The sequence below is a fragment of the Sabethes cyaneus genome, chromosome 3 (assembly GCF_943734655.1).
Source record: "Sabethes cyaneus chromosome 3, idSabCyanKW18_F2, whole genome shotgun sequence".
Lineage (NCBI taxonomy): Eukaryota > Metazoa > Arthropoda > Insecta > Diptera > Culicidae > Sabethes > Sabethes cyaneus.
In genome coordinates, this window is record NC_071355.1 from 133,601,103 (window position 1) to 133,622,142 (window position 21,040).

Genomic DNA, 21,040 nt, shown 5'->3' on the forward strand with positions numbered 1-21,040 from the left:
GTATTTAAACAGTAGAATCAATATATATAGAATGCCAGTGTCGCTGTTTTTCTACAGGACTCATTGTGGTAAACATGATGCTAACAATCTGTATCAAGTCTGTGCATCGTGAACTTCATTGTCAAGGTTGCTCATTGTTATTTATCTGTTCTTTATCTGTGCGCTGGTTGGTGCTGTCATCAGTGCGCTCTCCGCTGTGTTTTTATGCCAATGAAATGGTTTTAAACGTTCTTTTTCTTTTCGTCCGGATGAATAGAATTCCAAAACTGCGCCCTTTTGCACCGATTTGTTCAGAAATTTGTAGCAAGCGAAGTTTCCAATCATCTTACTTGACAGCCATAGTTGAAATTTTAACTGGTAGTCAAAGTTTGACAATGAGATTCCCCTTTTGATGAATCTCAGGCACACACACATTTGCATATATGATGTAAATACATTATCTGAACATGTGTGATGTTTACCACGCGCACTGCTGCGACACTGGCATTCTATATATATTGATTATACTATTTAAACCACATAGAACAGACTACCAGGCAATTGACAAAAAGTGTGTAAAAGGTTTTTATGTAATCTACGAGTAATCCTTCAATAGAGCACCCCTCAAGCTGTAAGTGGCAAACTAAATCTTGATGTCGCTGCCATCCCTGCCATCGCTGCTATATGTAACTCCAGCACAAAGAAATATTGATAAAGGTACATGGATATTTTATGATGCGTTTGGCAAACTATTTCTGGAGGGCGCTACCGACAGATTTTACACACAAAAAATCGATTACTTCCTTCGAGCCTGTTAATCTGTTCTCTGTGTATATACCATACAAAGTCGTGATTGACTTTATATTGAAATTTACTTGATCCCACCCCATGATAAATTTTTGATTTAAAATGAATTTAAATACTAAAAATAAACTGCACTAGTATTTTGGTTGAATGCATCTTAGAGTGTCCAAAATATATTAGTTGATATTTGCCGAGTCCAAAATAATTTTGGACACTGTCTAAAATAAACTACGAGGGTCCAAAATATGAAATCTACCTTCTAAATAAAAATGTCTATAGCACATTTTTATCGACAAATAGATGACCCTACAACACTTTGGATTTTAGGTAAGTTGTTCTAAAAGAGAGTGTTGCATGATTTGCATAGCAAAACAAGGTTAATACACATTTTATTCCAATAAATGAAAATTACTTCCTCTAGCGGACCTAATTCGGTTGGTTACCCTAAGCACAGATTCTCTGTGAGTAAATGTCGACTAACATCAGAAGAGGGCGGATAAGCCAAACGTCAAACAGACCGAGCGAGAGTTATTTTTACCTGGAGCAGCATATAAGCACATATAAGTGAACTCGCACTCGTTCTGTTTGACAATTGGCTTATCCGCCCTTTTCAAATGTTGGTCGACAAATACAGTGGACCCCCGTTCGTTTGAACGATTCCTCATGCAAACTAACGGGGTTACTTTTTAATTTGAACAACTGGTAACCCGAAATATGCTGAAACCTGTGTGAACTGGCCGCCCTGCTCTTTGTTATTGTTTTGGTGGTTTGTTTTAGTTGGCAGTTGCAAGTGCGAATATTGCATTTTCCGATCGGATTTCTATCTTAATCGTTAGGAAAACGAAATGTGAAACCGATTAAACACGCTAGGTCAGTACAAACAAATCGTGTTTATGTGCATTGTCTGCATAAACAAATGATGTCATGTTGAGAATGACGTTTGAACCATTTTTAATTTGCACGTCGTGCAAACCAACGGGGTTCAAATTAAAAAGTGTTCAGATTAAAAATGGTCAAACGAACGGGGGTCCACGGTAACTTATTTCCACTTTTTTCAAACAAGTTTTCAATAGAAATACTCAAAGGTGAGAGATACGCGGAAGCAGCCATCTTGGGAGCCAATCGAGCAGCGAGAGTTGTCAAAAGGGAGCCAATCGAACACGCATACTGTTTGCTTAAATGTTTTATTAACAAGTATTGAAATAGTTATGAAATCTACTTACGCCATTGTCACGCACCTTGAATATTATACTCGGACACAGCGTGTATAAAGCTTTGCAATGCATTTTACACTGATTAAGTTGAAAGATGTATCGCCCTATTATGCAAAATTGTTGTAAACAAAAGCAGCGGATCATGTTGAAAACAATCAAGTCACACTGCTACAGCATTTAGCTCCGCAGCAAGTGATGACAGTTTTTGTACACTGATGCCAAATCGTTGGCTTTAGTTTCCGCGTATCTCTTACTGTGAGTATTTCTAGTTTTCAAAGGTGCATATAATATATTTTTTGCTGGAGCAGCATAGGAAAATGAACTCTCACTCGTCCTGTTTGACAGTTGGCTTATCCGCCCTTTTCGAATGTTAGTCGACATATATAGTAATCATTACTGTTGAAAACCCCTTGATATTGGTCTTTCTCTTCCTTCTCTTCCACTCTTCATTAACGCAAATTTACAACAAACTGTCAATGTCAACGCGTGCGAGTAGCAAAACAAAAGCAAAAATACTTCTCTCCTTTCAACACACGCAAAACCCTGAACAATATCAGCAACGCCGTCATAAATAGCGAATTTATTATAGTTTTCGTCGTCCTTTTGCATGAAGTTTCATAGTAAATTTTGCGGCAGTTAGCTTTAGCTCTATAATTTGTGTTACTAAATAATTTATTTGTTAAAAGCTGTCATTATGTGAAAATTGTAAAACGTTATTTGGGTTATTTGTTCCTGCTGAGACAGACGAGAGTGGTAGATTGGAAATCGAAACATAAACTAAGTAGTATGAGTCAGCACGTGGATAATAGAAAGTAAAAGGTGGATGTTATCTCTCTGGTGAATAATTCATTCGTTTCTTGTTCCTGCATTAGAGTTTTGTACATCTAAGTGTCTGAAAGAGGTCTAGATTCGAAACATTTGTGCAAAGATTCTGTTAAAATGAAAATTCTCGCAAATTATGATTGAGTGATAGCGAATTCATGCAGTTTCAAATGTATCTGGCATCGCTCATTTGCTATGTGGATATTTATATGTTGAAAGTTGTAGCGGCCGCCCTTGTTTAAGGAAACAAGATCTACAAATGGTTGTGTTTGGTAGATGAGCCTAAGACAGTTTAAAAGCATAATACATACAACGGATTGCGCAAATCTGAGCATTTTGAATAACTATCATTGGCATATATCAAATTGCGTTATAAAAATCTCACCAAGAAAAAAGGATTATTTTCAATCAATGGCAGGTAAAGAATTGTTCAGCTTTTTTTATACAATAAATATGGGTAGTAATCGCGAGTTTTTTTATGACAAAGCGTTGACGCAATCATTACGAATAGCTTGTTTTTGTTTAACAGATCGTCTGATGGCGTGTTTGACTGCTAGAGGCGCAACCATCGATGCATAGGGGAAAGACGTCTACAATGGGACACTTTTTTCCAAAAATTTAAAAAGAATTCTGATGAAAGCTAAAAACTATCAAAAACTTCTGCAATGCATCTGGAAGGTTTTTTTTACGTAGGACTACGTCTTTGTTTATTATACTGGGACTGGGTAGACTGTGAAAACGAAAATAGAAGTGTAACGTTTGAATGAAAGATTTCAAATGCTAATAACTACTAAACGAAACTGAACAATTTATGTGTCGTTGGATAGATAAAATGACAAATTTCTTCATAACTCGAGAACTAATCAAGCAAATGACACCAAATTTGGCATGTGGGGGTTTTTGGAGGCATGAATTTATTCTGAATTTATTTATTTTATGATGGTTTGAGACCTCTCACCCCTGCGGTAGGAGGATAAGGACTCTCATACAAATAAAACAGAAACTGGTCATTCTTCACCATTTCAACCTTTATGATGCGCACTAGTGATTTTTAAATGAAATCTCTGTCTCATTGGTTGCAGGCCTTGTACTTATGAACCCCCGTCCACGTATTTTCAAAGCCACCATTGCATTAAATGAAGAATTGAATCTGAATATTTCGCTCTTCTCTTTTAAACATTCACTTAAACAATGGCACTCACAGATGCTTATAAACATACATATGCCAGAAATGCAGTTTACATTAGTCTTTCATCTGATGATCTGATATAGTCCTACGTCACCCTTTCGTACAACCCTTAGGGCTGTATATCTTGTAGTTTTTCTTTTTATAATTAGTTTATTTGACTAGACTCGGATGCGGAAGCTTAGAGGAGCCGTGATTCACTTTTTTTACAGTAATAACATATTGATCACTGTTTAAGCTATTTTGTTATAAGGTGTGATCGTTACGCCCGATTTACTGGGGTTAGTAGGTTTGACAAGATCAAAATTGGTTAGACAAGGAGTGATAAGTAGATTTAAGGCTCTTAATTTATTCGTTTTTTCTGTTTTCCATGATCCTAATACAACGGAATCGTGTATAGTCCTTGCTGTACTGCTGCAGTTTACATAGGGCTAACAGCACGTAGGAAATAAGCAATGGTGCTTCACTTTATCGAGACACACTTGTGTCTTGTCGAAGCGGACGGCACTATGCACTAAGTACACAATTTAACCGAATTAACGCGAGCAAAAACGAAATCGAAATTATTTACGAGCGATCGCACACTACGTGTTGACTTGGCAACGGTTGCCACTCGAAAGTCGAAAGATTTGGAAGTTATACCCTTCTAGATTTTTTTAAACTCGTTTATTTGATTTGGCTCGTTACATTGTTTCCTTTAGTCATATGCATATGGTGTACTTTAGTACTGCGGAACATTTTACTGTCTTCGCGGTTAGATTATCAAAGAACTTATCTACATATCTACTTCCTTTAATAATCTAAGATTTAAACCTGCTTTTGGATTCTTGTTGTTGCAGTTGAAACCCGTAATAATCGACGTGCGACATTCGGTTTTATTCTTGTTGTGTGTGTCGCAACTACGTCGCACGTGGTGCCCTGTGTTCGCTCATTGATGCGCTATACAGCGCACCACGTGCGACGTAGTTGCGGCACACACACAACAAGAATAAAACCGAATGTCGCACGTCGATTATTACGGTTTTCAACTGCAACAACAATCCATCATCCAAATCCAACAACAGTCCTGAAATTTTAACAAATCTTTTTGGGGATCTTCGGTTTCTTCACAAATAAAGTTTGTGTTGCCGAACCCTTATTCCTGTCAATACGAATGGTGAAACACATGTCAACCCCGTGCTAAAGAAAAGACAGTTGTCAAAACTGTGTTCAGTAAATGACACTTGACAGTCCCTTGGTGTATAATGACAAGACTGTTTTGTTTATATTGGAAGAAGAAATTCAAACTTAGTAGTGATTATTACACGGGAATGACACTTCCAATACCAACCTGTACAAAAAAACGTAGCCAACATAGAGCGGGCCCAAGCTGACAGCTTCATAGATGGGCTCAAGCTGACAACCGAGTCGGATGTGTAAATTGTTAAATTTTCTTAGTTTTAGTTTGATTTTAGCCAAGGTTTTAGCATCACATAGCTAATGTTAGGCAGGCAATTGATGCGAAATACATGTAACTGTGAAAATGGTTAGTTAAATTCGTTTTGTGAGATCGCTTTGCGTTTGCCGCCTTTTTCATGTGAGCAACGAAAATGTGACGTCATATCAGCCCCCTGGATTATTAAATCTATTTAATTCGAGTGAATTTTAAGTTTCAGCAAGAAAACTAGTGCAAGTTAAAGTATTTATTTATACTTACCCAAGCATGGAAAAAATCATATCAAACAGCCTTCATATTGAAATCATCGACGAACCTGCTCATCGTATCGTAAGGTTTCAATCGCACTGACCATCAGGGATGCCACATATAATTCTGTCTTTTTTGTTGAAAAAATCTGACAATCTGTACGGCGAGGAAAAATATCTGTGCAAAAATCTGTCCAATGCAAAACAATAAGAGTGAAAGGGATAGAGAGTCATTTTGCTGACTATTTCCGTCTCTTTCACTCTCATGTAAAAGCTCAAAAATCTGTTTAATCTGTGTAATTTGGCAAAAATCTGTATTCTATGCATACAGATTCTGTACAGGCAATTTCTTTCAAATATCTGTTAAACACAGAATAATCTGTGCATGTGGCAACCCTGCTGACCATCTCTGATCTCTGTACAAAATTGCACACTCCTACGAACGAAGAAGAACGAGCAAAGCAAAGGAAAATATGCGACAGCGTTCGTTGGTGGTTTTGTTCACGCGATGGATCTTTCGTGCGGTGTAGTGTTAATTGTACTACGAACGCTCGGCAAAAGATTCATTTTTGAATGTATTCACTCAGTCGCAAAGAATGTTCACAAATCAATCGTTTGGATCTTTCTTGCGCGATCGTTCGAATGTTTCTTGAGCGTTCGTTATTAACCCCTCTATGCGGTCGGCGCGGTGCGGTCAATGAAATAATCGTAATTTTTCATGTTTTCCAATATTGTTTCACCAAATTTAGAAATTTTCTCTTCACAATCCCTACAGATTGTGACCATATGTCATTCGGTTCTGAATAGGGTTGGGATAGCGGGCGTACCGGAACCGGGAAAACCGCTAATAGCGGCTGATTTTCCAATACCGAAATACCGGTACCGGCACGGGAGCATACAGGTTGTTTCGGCACCGACCAATAATACAATTTTTCTAACATTCGCCCACAAAACCGAAGTGGTCGAACATGAGGAACGAGATTGGCGAAATTGTTGGTAAGGCACCACCGAGCGTTGGTTATGCGAGTAGAACTGAAGGAAAAATTTGAAAGGACTGCAGAAGTACAAGGCAGTGGCAACTTGAAGGGGCTCGATTAGTCCCGTATTCCAAAAAAATTTGGCTATATGAATTGACTTACTTCGAAACTAGACGTTTGAAGGCAAGTATTTGACTATGCTTATGATACCCTGTGTACAGTCTGTCCTACGATGATAGATTTCGAGAGGAGATTTTGGGTATCGAGCAATTTTGTTACAAAGGCTTATTGTCACATGGAGGATTTGAAGTGCATTAAATATTCTGTGTAGCTTATAGTCGAATTTTAAAACCGCTAATTTGATTACGAGTCTGTTATCTTATCTACACCGGTACCTAGTATTATTTCCGGACACTGTGCTGTTAACTTTACCTAGAGTTAGTAGAACATTTTCATTTTCTTCTTCAATTTTTCCATGAAATAAGTTCATATAGGCTATCGAAACTATGTATTCTGAAGAGCATTAAATTGTTTTTATAACCAGATGGTTCCATCTGTACCGGAGGTACAGTGGAGTTTCTAATTTGGCATGGTTCGATTTTAGCATGCCTTGATTTTGGCAACACAAAATATTTCCCTTACAAAAATATGCTTGTATATCAATCAACTTCCGCACACATGCTTCAAATGACGCAAAAATGATGTCCTCAGAGTGTTCATGAAAAAACTACAAGGTATACAGCCCTAAGGGTTGTACGAAAGGGTGACGTAGGACTATATCAGAACATTAGACCAAAGACTAATGTAAACTGCATTTCTGGCATATGGATGTTTATAAGAATCTTTGAGTGCCATTGTTTAAGTGAAATATTCGAAATATTCACATTTAATTCTTCATTGAATACAATGGTGGCTTTCAATTGAGACATACAGATTTCTTTTAAAAATCACTTCTGTGCATCCTAAAGGTTGAAATAGTTATGAATGACCAGCCCACAGATTATTGGATTAAATGTGATTATGCGTAGCTTGGCATGTTTCAATAATCTTACTTTAACTCGCTTGTGGCCTTTAAAAGGGCCATTGGTTACAAATAACATTAAAGCCAAAGCACGTTCATCGCAAATATGACGTGCCTTTTCTTTTGACATGAATGGCAACAGGCACGTAAGTTAGCGGCATCGATTCACTGTCTCTTGCTCCGGGAGGTTTTACTAGTTTATTTTCACAGCCTTCCGCTTGTTACATAGCAGAAAATATGGCACATACGCAAAAATTGCTCTTTTATTTTTTATCTCATATATGCAAGTCCTTATCCTACCACAGGGGTGAGGGGTCACAAACCATCATAAAATAAATTCATGCCTCCAATAACCTCCACATGCCAAATTTGGTTCCATTTACTCCATTAGTTCCCGAGTTATTAGGAAATTTGTGTTTCATTTGTATAGGAGCTCCCCCCTCTTAGACGGGGAAAAGGTCTCAGTACACCATAGAAAGAATTCTTACCTCCAAAAACACACCTCCCCACATGCCAAATTTGATTCCTTTTGCGTGATTAGTTCTCGAGATATGAGGAAATTTGTATTTTATTTGTATGGGAGCCCCCCCCCCCACTCCCACCTAAAGAGGGGAGGGATCTCAATTCACCATAGAAAAAATTCTCGCCTTCTTAAACCCCACATGCCAAGTTTAGTTCTATTTGCTTGATTAGTTCTAGAATTTCTTGAACTAATAATTAGAGGAAATTTGTGTTTCATTTGTATAGGAGCCCTCCCTCTCACGCCCTCCATAAAATTGCTTCTTACTCCTTCCATAAAATTGCTGGTCATTTTATCTATCCAACGACATATAAATTGTTCAGTTTCGTTCAGTAGTTTAGTAGTTATTACCATTTGAAATCTTTCATTCAAACGTTACACTTCTATTTTCGTTTTCACAAAGTGCTACCCAGTCTCAGTATAGTAAACAGAGACGTAGTCCTACGTCAAAAAGTTTACTGTTATAGAATGTTTCGAATAGTATTTTAGTTGCCGTAGGACTACGTCTTACCGCAGGTTACCAAAAACTTAGTTACACCGGACAGATTACTTTTGGCGGACTTCTCAAACATAAAACTGTTGCAATCGTTGATTAATAATATTTACTCAATTTCTAACGCATTTACATTCAATTTTTTCATATCAAAAAAGGGTCCCGATTTTGGCACCGTTTCGATTTTGGTTTCGATTGCCCAACATAGGCGACACGCATTTGTTGCCAAATTCGAAATCCCACTTAACGCATGAAGAACGCTAACTTTATCTCGGTATAGGTTGGAATTCAGGCAATAGAAAACGTTACTGTTTTCAGCCAAATTAATCAGTAGAGCAAGAGCTTAAGATCGCTGGACAAAGTTTTATAACTTTGTCACCAGGCAACATTATTATTTGCGTGGATTATGCGAGCATGTCCGTTAATCGAAGTTGGTATGTGTATCGGAAGGTTGAAAACTCTTGGGTACCGATATTACTGGTATTATTGATGTTTCCAGTACCGAAATACCGGTTTTCGAAAAATACTGTCGGCACTCCCGACCCTAATCAGCACTCAGTCCAGGTTTGAACCGCATTGAACATCTCTTGAAATATGATTTAAAGGCAAAGTTTTCTGTTTTGTTTTGCTACATAACTAAAAACCTAGATAATTTCATATTTATAATGAGAAATCAGTCGGTTTGTAATCAAAATGACTTTCGGAGCCAAAACCAGGAGTTCCATTCTTAAAAATATATTCACTGCATTCTTCTTGCCAATCGGAACATAGAGATATATTTTCATGAACAAAATTTTTGTTTCAAACAACAAACTGCTTTTGAAATTTACAGAATCAACGACGGCTCATTTCACCTTAAACCAAGCTCTTGTATAAAAAGGGTCAGCAATTCATACAGGAATATTTGAGAAATTGGTTAAACGAACCGATATGATTACAGTCAATGATTTGTTTAACAAAAATGTTTCAAGCGAATTTTAGAAATTCGACAAAAATCGTTAAAAGCTACATATTAACGACCATCGGAATAATTCTGGGCCGAATAACATGTGGCTTAGGTCTGCAGGAAAAATGCAATTGGGAAAAACATTTCAAGAAAAATTCCCAAAATGAGTAAAAAGTTTTGAAAAATTAAACTCTTGTACCGGAAAGTTGTCTCTATGGTTTGATACAGGCATGCTTAATGATTTTTGTAAACATGCTAAAAAAGCGCAAAATCAGGTTGAATTTAAGGAGAAATGACTCGTCATTGATCCTGTAACTTTCAAAAGCTTTTTATTTGAAACAAAAATTCGCTGTGTTCAGATTGGCAAGAAGAATATAGTGAATACGTTTCTATAAATAGAACTCCGCTTTTGGGCCCAAAAACTGCTTCCAAAATTGGGCTCTCCGATTATTTTAATGACTTTTAGGATTACTTAGAGAAGTTAATATTTCGAAAAAGTTAATCGATCCGATCCACAATCAGTTAACCGTTCCGAGAGTCTACTGTACATATAACCATCACTGTTATTTAGCAAAAATCACTGAGAATTGTTTTACTTGATGCCATGCGTGACCAACATCGTTAACATGATAAAACATGATAAAACATGAAATAAAATAATTTAATGTTCAAATTGGTCACACAAAGCCCGCACGACTAATTTACATCATTTCATTTTTATTGAGCCTGTTAATGATGAGCGATACCTAAATACATAAAACAAAAATGGCAGTATTATTCCGTCCATTACAACATTACAAAATCTGCTAAAATATAAATTTCAGTTAGTGCCTTAGTTTAAAAACTACATTGAATATTCCTTGCATAGCTACGCATTGCGCGGTTTGCGCTTTACCAACCCAACAGCAAACATTCTTTTATTTCGTTCAGTAAGAAGATCGTTGAACGCAATCATTTGGATTCGCAATCATGGTTCGCAGATGATTCTTTCCAACACAATCTTTTGATTCAAACGATTTTAAATGAACCTCGATACAACAGTTCCGATCTTGTTAGAATCATTCGCATTCTTTCTGCGGTTGGTCGGCGATTCATTGGTGAATTCACTTTGTAGGGTTCTGTTCGAGAGCTATATGATGCATGCGAGCGAGAATGATCGAAAGCAATATTTACTTCGAAGCAAGCAATATAGGGTTTTTTTCTAGTTCCCGTCGTAGTAAGGAAAGCCACTCTAATTTTCATCATTTGTTGGATGGATTTAAAGAATACTCCAAAAGTTCTTGTGCTGATTTGACTAAAACACATTTACCTTCCGATCCGTGAACATTGAAATCACTGAAAAGCGACTATTAAAGCATATTATTGAAATTACGCAACTGACTTTATTTCTAAAATACGTCGTACCGTTTTAAAGTCCATTCATCAAAATTTTTCATCGTCCGAACTAAAAATCACAACAATGTTTACGAAGCTAACGCGCATGTTTTGTGTAGGACGGCATGACAAATGTTATTTTACAAAATTTCTGCAGATCAGGCAAGTTTTCCTGGCTGTAGAATAACGACAATGCCTTGTGTGAGTTATTTTCATTTATAAATGACGGAAATTAAAACGATTAGTCGACATTGTCTTCTTCGTCGCACGAAAAACGTAGGAAATTTGGCTGGTAGGACTTCTTCAATGATAAGAAGCATTTAAGTAGATCTCAGCTCACTTTGATTGATCGCATGTGATAGACAACAAACTAAAATATTAGAGAATAACTAGTTTTGCATTGTGTGTCATAAAAATGCTGATATTTTTAATAATTTGTGTTGGATAGGACGGGAATAGGCAGTTGCCAGTGACGTAGCCAGGATTTTCGTTCGGGGGGGGGGCACGTCTTTTTTTATTAGAGAAGTTTTAAACTTAAGAGGTTCACTCGCCTTTGGAGGGAGGCCAAGTTAGTATGCAGAAAACCTTTTGTTTAAGAAATATATTTAATGGTTATGTTACAGAATGTTCTTTCGAATTAATTAATTAATTTGTTTAACTAAGTATTCATGTAACACAAGTACCTTTCTAATGGTTTTCATAAGTTTGCGTACAATATGATTTCTGCTAATTAGTTTGCTGGTGAGAAAAATGTTTTTACAGGATTTTTAAAAACTTCATAGCTTCTGGCACTCTCGCATCGAACCTACTTTTCCCTCCGCAAGACGCTTCGATCAAGGAGCATACACCGCACAAAGCAGACGATGTACAAAGCGCTAATCAGACCGATAATCCTATTCTTCAGCAGACGGATTTCTCGCCGGATCTCTTCGAGATCGGGAGCCGGCACGCTGTTGTCGTTTGTAGGCACTCCGAGGTTAACTTCCGTTGCGTCTCCTATTGCTATATCGCCGTTGTGATGCTCATCGAAATAGTGCTTCCACCTATCGAACACCTCGCGCTCGTTTGTGATTAGATCTCCCTCGTCCCTACACATATCAGGTTTAGGTGTGTAGCCCTTACGAGTTTGGTTTATTTCTTCGTAAAACGTGCGCGCGTCATTAACCCAGAATAGATGTTCCAGCTCCTCACAATCTCTGTCCTCCTTCTGGCGCTTTTTCCTCCTCAGGATCATGGCCAACTCATTCCGCGCTTGTCGATTCTTGGCCTGATTCCCTCTCGTGGATATGATTAGATAGATTTCCCAAGCTCTTCTTTTCCTACAATTCTATCGCTTGTTGGCATTCCCCGTCAAACCAATCATTTCGTGCATTCGATGTATCCACTTCTAACACCGTGGTTGTCTCGTTGACGGCCGAGCGTATCATACTCCATCCGTTTTCGAGGGTTGAAGCATCTAGCTCCACAGAAGAAGGCAGAGCTTCATCCAGTACGCGCGCGTAGTTTTCGGCAACTGGCGGATTGTTTAACTGCCGAATGTTTAACCGAGAAGAGCGGTTTTGTCGCGAGATATAAACCGAGTTTTAAACGCACATGTACTGCTACTAGGTAATGGTCCGAGTCGATAGGGAGCATACGTTGGTGATGTTCGAGAAAAACCGGCCCTCGATGAGAATATGGTCGATTTGGTTAGAAGTTCGTTGGTCAGGTGGTCTCCAGGTGGCTTTGTGGATATCTGTGGGAAACGAAAATGCTCGGGAACTGCAAAGTTGATGCATCGCTGGCTGTTGTCGTTTGTGTCGGTGTGCAGGCTATGGGGCCTGATCACAGGTCTATACATTGCTTTCCTGCCGACTTGGGTGTTCATAGCCCCGATGACGATCTTGATGTCCTATCATGAGCAGCTGTCGTATGTTGCCTTCAGCTGAACGCATAGAACGCTTCCTTCTCGTCGTCGAGTATACCTTCGTGTACGTCACACGCACATCCTCTCGTTGATCGTTTTCCAGTCCTTTATGCGATTCTGCATTTTGCCCAACACTACGAAGCCCGTTCCCAGCTCATTGGTCGCTCCACCACTTTGAAAAATTTGGGCTTTATTGCCACGGATCCTCCACACCTTCTCGCCTTTGCGACATATCTCCGCTGCAGTGCCAGATGCCAAACTTTCGGGGTCCTAACTAATCGAGCAGCACTCTATCACCACCAACGAAATTTAACGATGTGCAGTTCCAGGTACCAAGTCTCCATTCCATGTTTATATTTCGTCGCCTTTGTCCATGCCGAATGTTCCAAGTAACGGAGAGCTACATAGTTGAGAATTTTCACAGACTATGAGAGATACAAAATGATGTCGGTTATATATTATTCAAAGGCGCGCTCATCAAAAATATACTTGTGCTACAGTTTTAGCTTGGTGTATTGTTATTCTGCACTGAAATTTTTTTTAAAAATGTAAGCCAAAACATTTCGGGGGGGGGGGGGGGCCAAGGCCCCCAGGGCACCCCCCCTGGCTACGTGGCTGGCAATTACGACGATGTAGCAACATACCCTATTCACCAAAAATAATGTGAGTGAATGAATTTTTCCATGCTTGTACTTACCGTTAAGGCCCCCATACACGTACGCATATGTTGGGTTGGTAATGAACAAAATGTTGGAGGGTCATTCCGGTCGAGCGGCGAGCCGAACATTTTCTTCTGCCAGCTTGGTTCGTGGCACTCACACACCGGCGAGCGTGTTGGACGAGCATGAATTCACCAACCTGCGAAACGTCGTGCGTCTCAGCGGAGAAAACGCAAAAACTGCAGGTATTCATTAACCGGTGCCTGCGATACATTATTCGTGCCTGGCGGCCTGATAATTGGATATCCAATGAGGAACTCCATCGTCGGCGTTATCAACGACCGATAGCCACAGAAATTCGTGAACGTAGGTGGAAGTGGATCGGACACACCTTGAGGAAAGGAGCGAACGAGGTTTTCAGAGAAGCACTCGACTGGAATCCACAAGGACAGCGTAGAAGAGGCAGACCCACCCAGAGGCTCATGGCGACGGAGCTTAGCCAACGACTTCCGGGCTGTAGACGAGAACCTGTCCTGGCGACAGGTAAAAGCCATGGCGGGTAACCGTCAGCAGTGGAGATCTCTGATTTCATCCCTTTATTCTGCCGGACCGGCGGACATGGACACATAAGTAAGTAAGTAAGTAAGTAAGTATCACAATCACAAACTGGACAATCCAATAACTGTTAACGGTGAGATTTGTGTGCGTTTTTGTGATTCTTTCACTCCAATCTGTGTATTTCTTTTTTGTTTAGAGCTTCGTGTTTTCATTGGGATATTTTTAATTACCGGATATACGGGAACGAATAGCTTTCGGAATATGTGGAGTGTTGAAGATGATTTGCGAAATATGATGGCGTTCAACAGCATGCGTCGAAATCGGTTCAGTGCTATCATTCAAAGTCTGCATTTTGAAAAATCACTTTGCACGCCGGCGATTATAATTGATAACTACGGCCATTGATGGATATGCTCAAGGCTAATATGTTGAAAAACTTTCATGCTGAACAGAAATTGTCCTATAACGAAAGTATGATACCATACTTCGGTAAGCATGGTTGCAAACATTTTATTCGCGGGAAACCATTACTTTTTGGTTATAAAATGTGGTCTCTTTGCACTCCAACGGGATATTTGGTAAATTTTGAAGTTTATCAAGGAAAGAATCCAATAGCAAACGGCATATACAAAAAGCGGCTTGGAAAATGTGCAGCTCCGCTCATCTGCATGATCGATGATTTTTCGCAGGATGTGCGTGACTTATCATTTTCATTTTATTTTGCCAATTTATTCACTGGATTTCCGTTATTGATATATTTGAAAAGTCGAAGTTACAACGCAACTGGTACGATTCGCGAAAATCGGATTTCGAAAAAGTGGCCAATTCCAAGCAAAGAACAACTGAAAAAGAAAGCGCGCGGCCATATTGAATCTAAAAGATTGGATGGCACTGACATTCCCCTAACCAAATGGGTGGACAATTCGGTAGTGTGCATCGCGTCAACTGTATTTGGGAAGATGCCTATTTCAAGTGCCAACCGATATTCAAGAGAAGTCCACAAAAATATTTTGGTCGATCGACCTTGCGTTGTAACTGAATATAACAAGTATATGTGTGGAGTTGATCGAATGGACCAAAATGTGGCTCATCTACGAATTGGCTATCGTGGAAAAAAGTGGAGGTTCTCCATTTTTGCATGGTTAAGCGATGCAAGCGTACAAAATGCATGGCAGCTGCATAGACGTGCGAATCCGATCACGACGCAGTAACAATTCAAACGTGAATTGGCTGTTTGGTACTGCAAGCACTATGGTCGTATGCCCAAAGCTCCTGGCGTAACTGCGCTCCAAATCGCTAAAAAACACAACAAGCAGAAGGACAACATGCGTTTTGATCGAACAGACCATTTTCCGAAGACAATCAAAAATCGGCGACGATGTGCAGGCGACATTTGCAAGTCTCAAGCACGCATGGAATGTAAGAAATGTAATGTTGGCCTCTGTTTAGGCTGTTTTGAAGCATTTCATACACCAAATTGATTTTATATTACTTTTACTTTTCATATTTTTCATTATTTGTTATAAATAAAACAAGAAAATCAATGATATTTACTATTTTATTGATGGTATATCATATTTTGTCGACTTAGCCTCAACAAAGAAACCTGTACTCTAGGACGCCCAATGATGCCGGATGGCATCAGGATATTTCTCGAAAACCAGAGTACATATCGAAGTCCTGTCAACTTTTTTATCTTATTCTAGATCCTAGTAGCTGGCCCTGAAAATTTCAGCGAAAACTATTCACGGGGGAATTCTGGGCTGATTCGGGTTAAAACAGTTTGCTTTCCCATGTAAATCTTATGGGAGAGTTTGCTCTAACTCTTTTATTCATACAGCCTATTGTCTGCACATTTCGCCTAAACACAGTAGCATGCGGAACATGTTCAGCTTCGTTCCTTGCGGCACTGTGTTTGAAGGAGGCTGCAACCTTATTAAGCAGTACTCAGAAACCTGTGAAGTTCTTGAGAATGGTTTTGACGTAGGACTCCGTCTTTTTATATTGATGACGTTCTCACTGGACATGACAATGTAAACAAACTTATTTTGAATAAAAAAGAACTCGATATCATATTGAACAGCGCAGGATTCGAATCGGGAAATTGGGAATCAAACTGTTGGGGATTCACAGTAGGCTGAACGAAACACTGTCTTTCAGTTGCAAACTACGCAGCTACAAAGCTGTAATTTATTAACCTTTGTTGATGAAATGTTCAGGGTAAGTATATAACATTTTTCTTACATTTTCAGTATTTTTCAGGTGTGCAGTCTACAGGATTTTGCCAAACGTAGGCAATCTAAAGGCCCCCATACACGTACGTACATGTTGGCCGAAAATGTTGGTGAATTCATGCTCGTCTAACACGCTCGCCGGTGTGTGAGTGCCACGAACCAAGCTGGCAGAAGAAAATGTTCGGCTCGCCGCTCGACCGGAATGACCCTCCAACATTTTGTTCATCACCAACCCAACATATGCGTACGTGTATGGGGGCCTTAGATTGATTTAGATTGCAATAGGCTGTATGAATAAAAGAGTTAGAGCAAACTCTCCCATAAGATTTTATTTTATTTTATTTTGTTTATTTATTTACACGGGAAAGCAAACTGTTTTAACCCGAATCAGCCCAGAATTCCCCCGTGAATAGTTTTCGTTGAAATTTTCAGGGTCAGCTACTAGGATCTAGAATAAGATAAAAAAGTTGACAGGACTTCGATATGTACTCTGGTTTTCGAGAAATATCCTGATGCCATCCGGCATCATTAAGCGTACTAGAGTACAGGTTTTTTTGTTGAGGCTAAGTCGACAAAATATGATATATCATCAATAAAATAGTAAATGTCATTGATTTTCTTGTTTTATTTATAACAAATAATGAAAAATATGAAAAGTAAAAGTAATATAAAATCAATTTGGTGTATGAAATGCTTCAAAACAACCTAAACAGAGGCCAACATTACATTTCTTACATTCCATGCGTGTTTGAGGCTTGCAAATGTCGCCTGCACATCGTCGCCGATTTTTGATTGCCTTCGGAAAATGGTCTGTTCGATCAAAACGCATGTTGTCCTTCTGCTTGTTGTGTTTTTAGCGATTTGGAGCGCAGTTACGCCAGGAGCTTTGGGCATACGACCATAGTGCTTGCAGTACCAAACAGCCAATTCACGTTTGAGTTGTAACTGCGTCGTGATCGGATTCGCACGTCTATGCAGCTGCCATGCATTTTGTACGCTTACATCGATTAACCATGCAAAAATGGAGAACCTCCACTTTTTTCCACGATAGCCAATTCGTAGATGAGCCACATTTTGGTCCATTCGATCAACTCCACACATATACTTGTTATATTCAGTTACAACGCAAGGTCGATCGACGAAAATATTCTTGTGGACTTCTCTTGAATATCGGCACTATATTGGCACTTGAAATAGGCATCTTCTCAAATACAGTTTACGCGATGCACACTACCGAATTGTCCACCCATTTGGTTAGGTGAATGTCAGTGCCATCCAATCTTTTAGATGCAATATGGCCGCGCGCTTTCTTTTTCAGTTGTTCTTTGCTTGGAATTGGGCACTTTTTCGGAATCCGATTTTCGCAAATCGTACCAGATGGATACGTTGTAACTTCGACTTTTCAAATATATCAATAACGGAAATCCAGTGAATAAATTGTCAAAATAAAATGAAAATGGTAAGTCACGCACATCCTGCGAAAAATCATCGATCATGCAGATGAGCGGAGCTGCACATTTTCCAAGCCGCTTTTCGTATATGCCGTTTGCTATTGGATTCTTTCCTTGATAAACTTCAAAATTTACCAAATATCCCGTTGGAGTGCAAAGAGACCACACTTTATAACCAAAAAGTAATGGTTTCCCGCGAATAAACTGTTTGCAACCATGCTTACCGAAGTATGGTATCATACTTTCGTTATAGGACAATTTCTGTTCAGCATGAAAGTTTTTCAACATATTAGCCTTGAGCATATCCATCAATGGCCGTAGTTATCAGTTATAATCGCCGGCGTGCAATGTGATTTTTCAAAATGCAGACTTTGAATGATAGCACTGAACCGATTTCGACGCATGCTGTTGAACGCCATCATATTTCGCAAATCATCTTCAACACTCCACATATTCCGAAAGCTATTCGTTCCCGTATATCCGGTAATTAAAAATATCCCAATGAAAACACGAAGCTCTAAACAAAAAAGAAATACACAGATTGGAGTGAAAGAATCACAAAAACGCACACAAATCTCACCGTCAACAGTTATTGGATTGTCCAGTTTGTGATTGTGATACTTACTTACTTACTTATGTGTCCATGTCCGCCGGTCCGACAGAACAAAGGGATGAAATCAGAGATCTCCACTGCTGACCGGTTAATGAATACCTGCAGTTTTTGCGTTGTCTCCGCTGAGACGCACGACGTTTCGTAGGCATACGCAGTACGGATTTAACGTTTGAATTAAACATTCGGGTTTTCGTACGTGGAGTGATCTGGTTTGAGCGCCAAATGTTTCGCAGACCTGCAAAGGCACCCCTGGCCTTCCTGAACCGTGTGACTATATCAGTCTTGGTACCACCATCGGGCGTTGTTTGGCTACCAAGATATTGAAAAGTGTCTACCTGCTCAACTTGTTGTCCCGCTACTGTGACGTTGGTGGAATTGTCAGTGTTCACTACCATAGACTTAGTTTTCGCTACATTGACTGTGAGACCTGCTGCCTGGGAGCTCTCGGAGAGGTCATCTAACTTGCTCTGCATATCGTTTCGGCGTTGTGTGAGCAAGACAATGTCGTCGGCTAGGTCGAGGTCATTGAGCTGCTCCATCGTTAGAGAATTCCAAGGCAATCCTCGATTTGGTCTACTGTCAATTGCTCCAACTAATATCTCATCCATAACGATGAGAAACAGAAGCGGTGATAAAATTCAGCCCTGTCTCACGCCAGCCCACCTTGCACGAGAACGCCTCGTACCGAGCCTCGATGAAATGGACTAGCTTATCTGGAACTCCTACGCCTAAGTGCGCCCCAGATGTTTTCGTGATTGAGTCGGTCGAACGCCTTTTCGAAGTCAACGAACATCAGCAGAAGAGAGTTCTGGAATTCGTTGATCTGCTCCAACATTATTCCGGAGCGTTGTGATGCCACGCCAGTTACCGCATTCCGTTAGGTCTCCTTTCTTAGGGACTTTGACCAATATGCCCTGCATCCAGTCCACCGGAAAAGTTGCGATTTCCCAAATATTTCTGAAAAGTAGGGATGGGAACTATCATTAAAAATCGCTACTGATAACTATCACTAATTTCAGTACGTTACTGATAACTATCAGTAAATATCAGTAATTTTACTCATCAGGGCATTGAAGTAAAAAATGGAAAATTGTAATATTATAACTGCGTTCTTTATTGTAAGTTTACTTTGTAATTTACCAAGCTGGTTTTATGGAGGCTCGCACAACTACGAACCAGATTTTTACCACCCAGCAAATATGTTGGGAGCACATCATACCTACGCATGACATGAATCAGTCGATCAAGACCAGCAATTGCACTTACTGGATGAACACGGTTTCCAAGATAAACTGACGCTACTGATCAGAGCTATTGGATCGAGTGGTGTGTTTCGTGCACATCTCAGGGACACACCCGTCGAGACACGGCGAGGGTTCAGACAAGGTGACAAGATGACTGATATCATAGCTATGAACCTTGCGATGGTGGAGGCAACCTACGCCAGGTTGAAGGCAGTAGTCTAGGAAGATCAGATTAATAATAAATATGTCAAAGATCACATACATCACATACATGGAAGGAAGAGGCTCTAAGGAACGCGTGCCTCTCACGGATGGTAACCCTCGACGGCGACGAACTAGAAGTGGTAGATGAACTCGTTTATTTTGGATTGCTGGTGACCGTGGACAACATTAGTAAGGCAATCCAGCGGCGCAGCCAAGCGGGAAATCGAGCTTACTTTGCCCTTCGCTATACGCTACGATCAAGAAGCATATGCTACCGTACGAAGCTGATAATGCACAAATCTTTTATTTGGTCAGTAGTTCTTTATGGACTCGTAAGGTCGCTCACAGAGGATATACGCGCCCTTGCCGTATCCGAACGAAAGGGTACTGCGGATACTTGGCGGAGTTCAAACTGAAAGCGAAGAGTGGTGGAGACGTATTAATCACGAGCTACAGGCATTGTTTGGAGAGAATCCCATCGTATATTTGGCGAAAGTCAGTAGGCTACGGTGGGCCAGATGCGTCGTGAGAATGTCGGACGATAGTCGGACGACGGAAACAGTTGTCTTCAACAACCTTACTGGCATCAGGAACAGGGGCTCAATGTGCAAGATGGCACGATCACGTCGAAAGTGATTTGTGACTTTTGAGACGACTGGAAAATTGGCGACGAGTGGCCAAAGTTGGTGTTAAATGGAGGTGACTGCTTGAATCAGCGCGAGCTACCCCGGGTTTAGGCTACTGACGATGACTACAATATATTGTGTCATCCACGTTTATCGTACGCAACTACCGACTACTAATTTTTCTAACGGGACAACGTGTAACTATATCAGTAAATATCAATAATAGTGAAACCTTACTGATACTTAGTGATATTATTGCTTACTGATAACTATCAATAATTAATGATAGTTTTCCCATCCCTACTGAAAAGCTGATGCATCATCTGGGCTGACAAAGTTGGGTCAGCATTAAGCATTTCGGCTGAAATACGATCTATCTCTGGCGCTCTATTGGATTTCATACTCTTGATGGCTGCTACAATTTCATCCAGCGATGGCGCCTCCGAGTTCACGCGATTTATTCGACGAACTGTAGGCGTCATACGCTGCTGGTTTTGTTGGTCTCTGACATTTGAAACTCGGAAGA

At 39.8% G+C, this 21,040-nt stretch overlaps 1 protein-coding gene across 2 annotated transcripts in view; it reads left to right on the plus strand.

Annotated features, from left to right (window-relative positions):
• Positions 1-2,599: 2,599 nt before the first annotated feature.
• The window catches only part of LOC128742285 (uncharacterized), a 100,934-nt gene continuing 82,493 nt past the window's right edge, over positions 2,600-21,040 (plus strand). Inside the window, exon 1 of one of the 2 annotated variants that reach the window (XM_053838608.1) lies at positions 2,600-3,237. The gene's annotated coding sequence lies outside the window, so the exon portion shown is untranslated. The remainder of the gene's footprint in view (positions 3,238-21,040) is intronic. The other variant, XM_053838609.1, reaches the window with a different exon arrangement.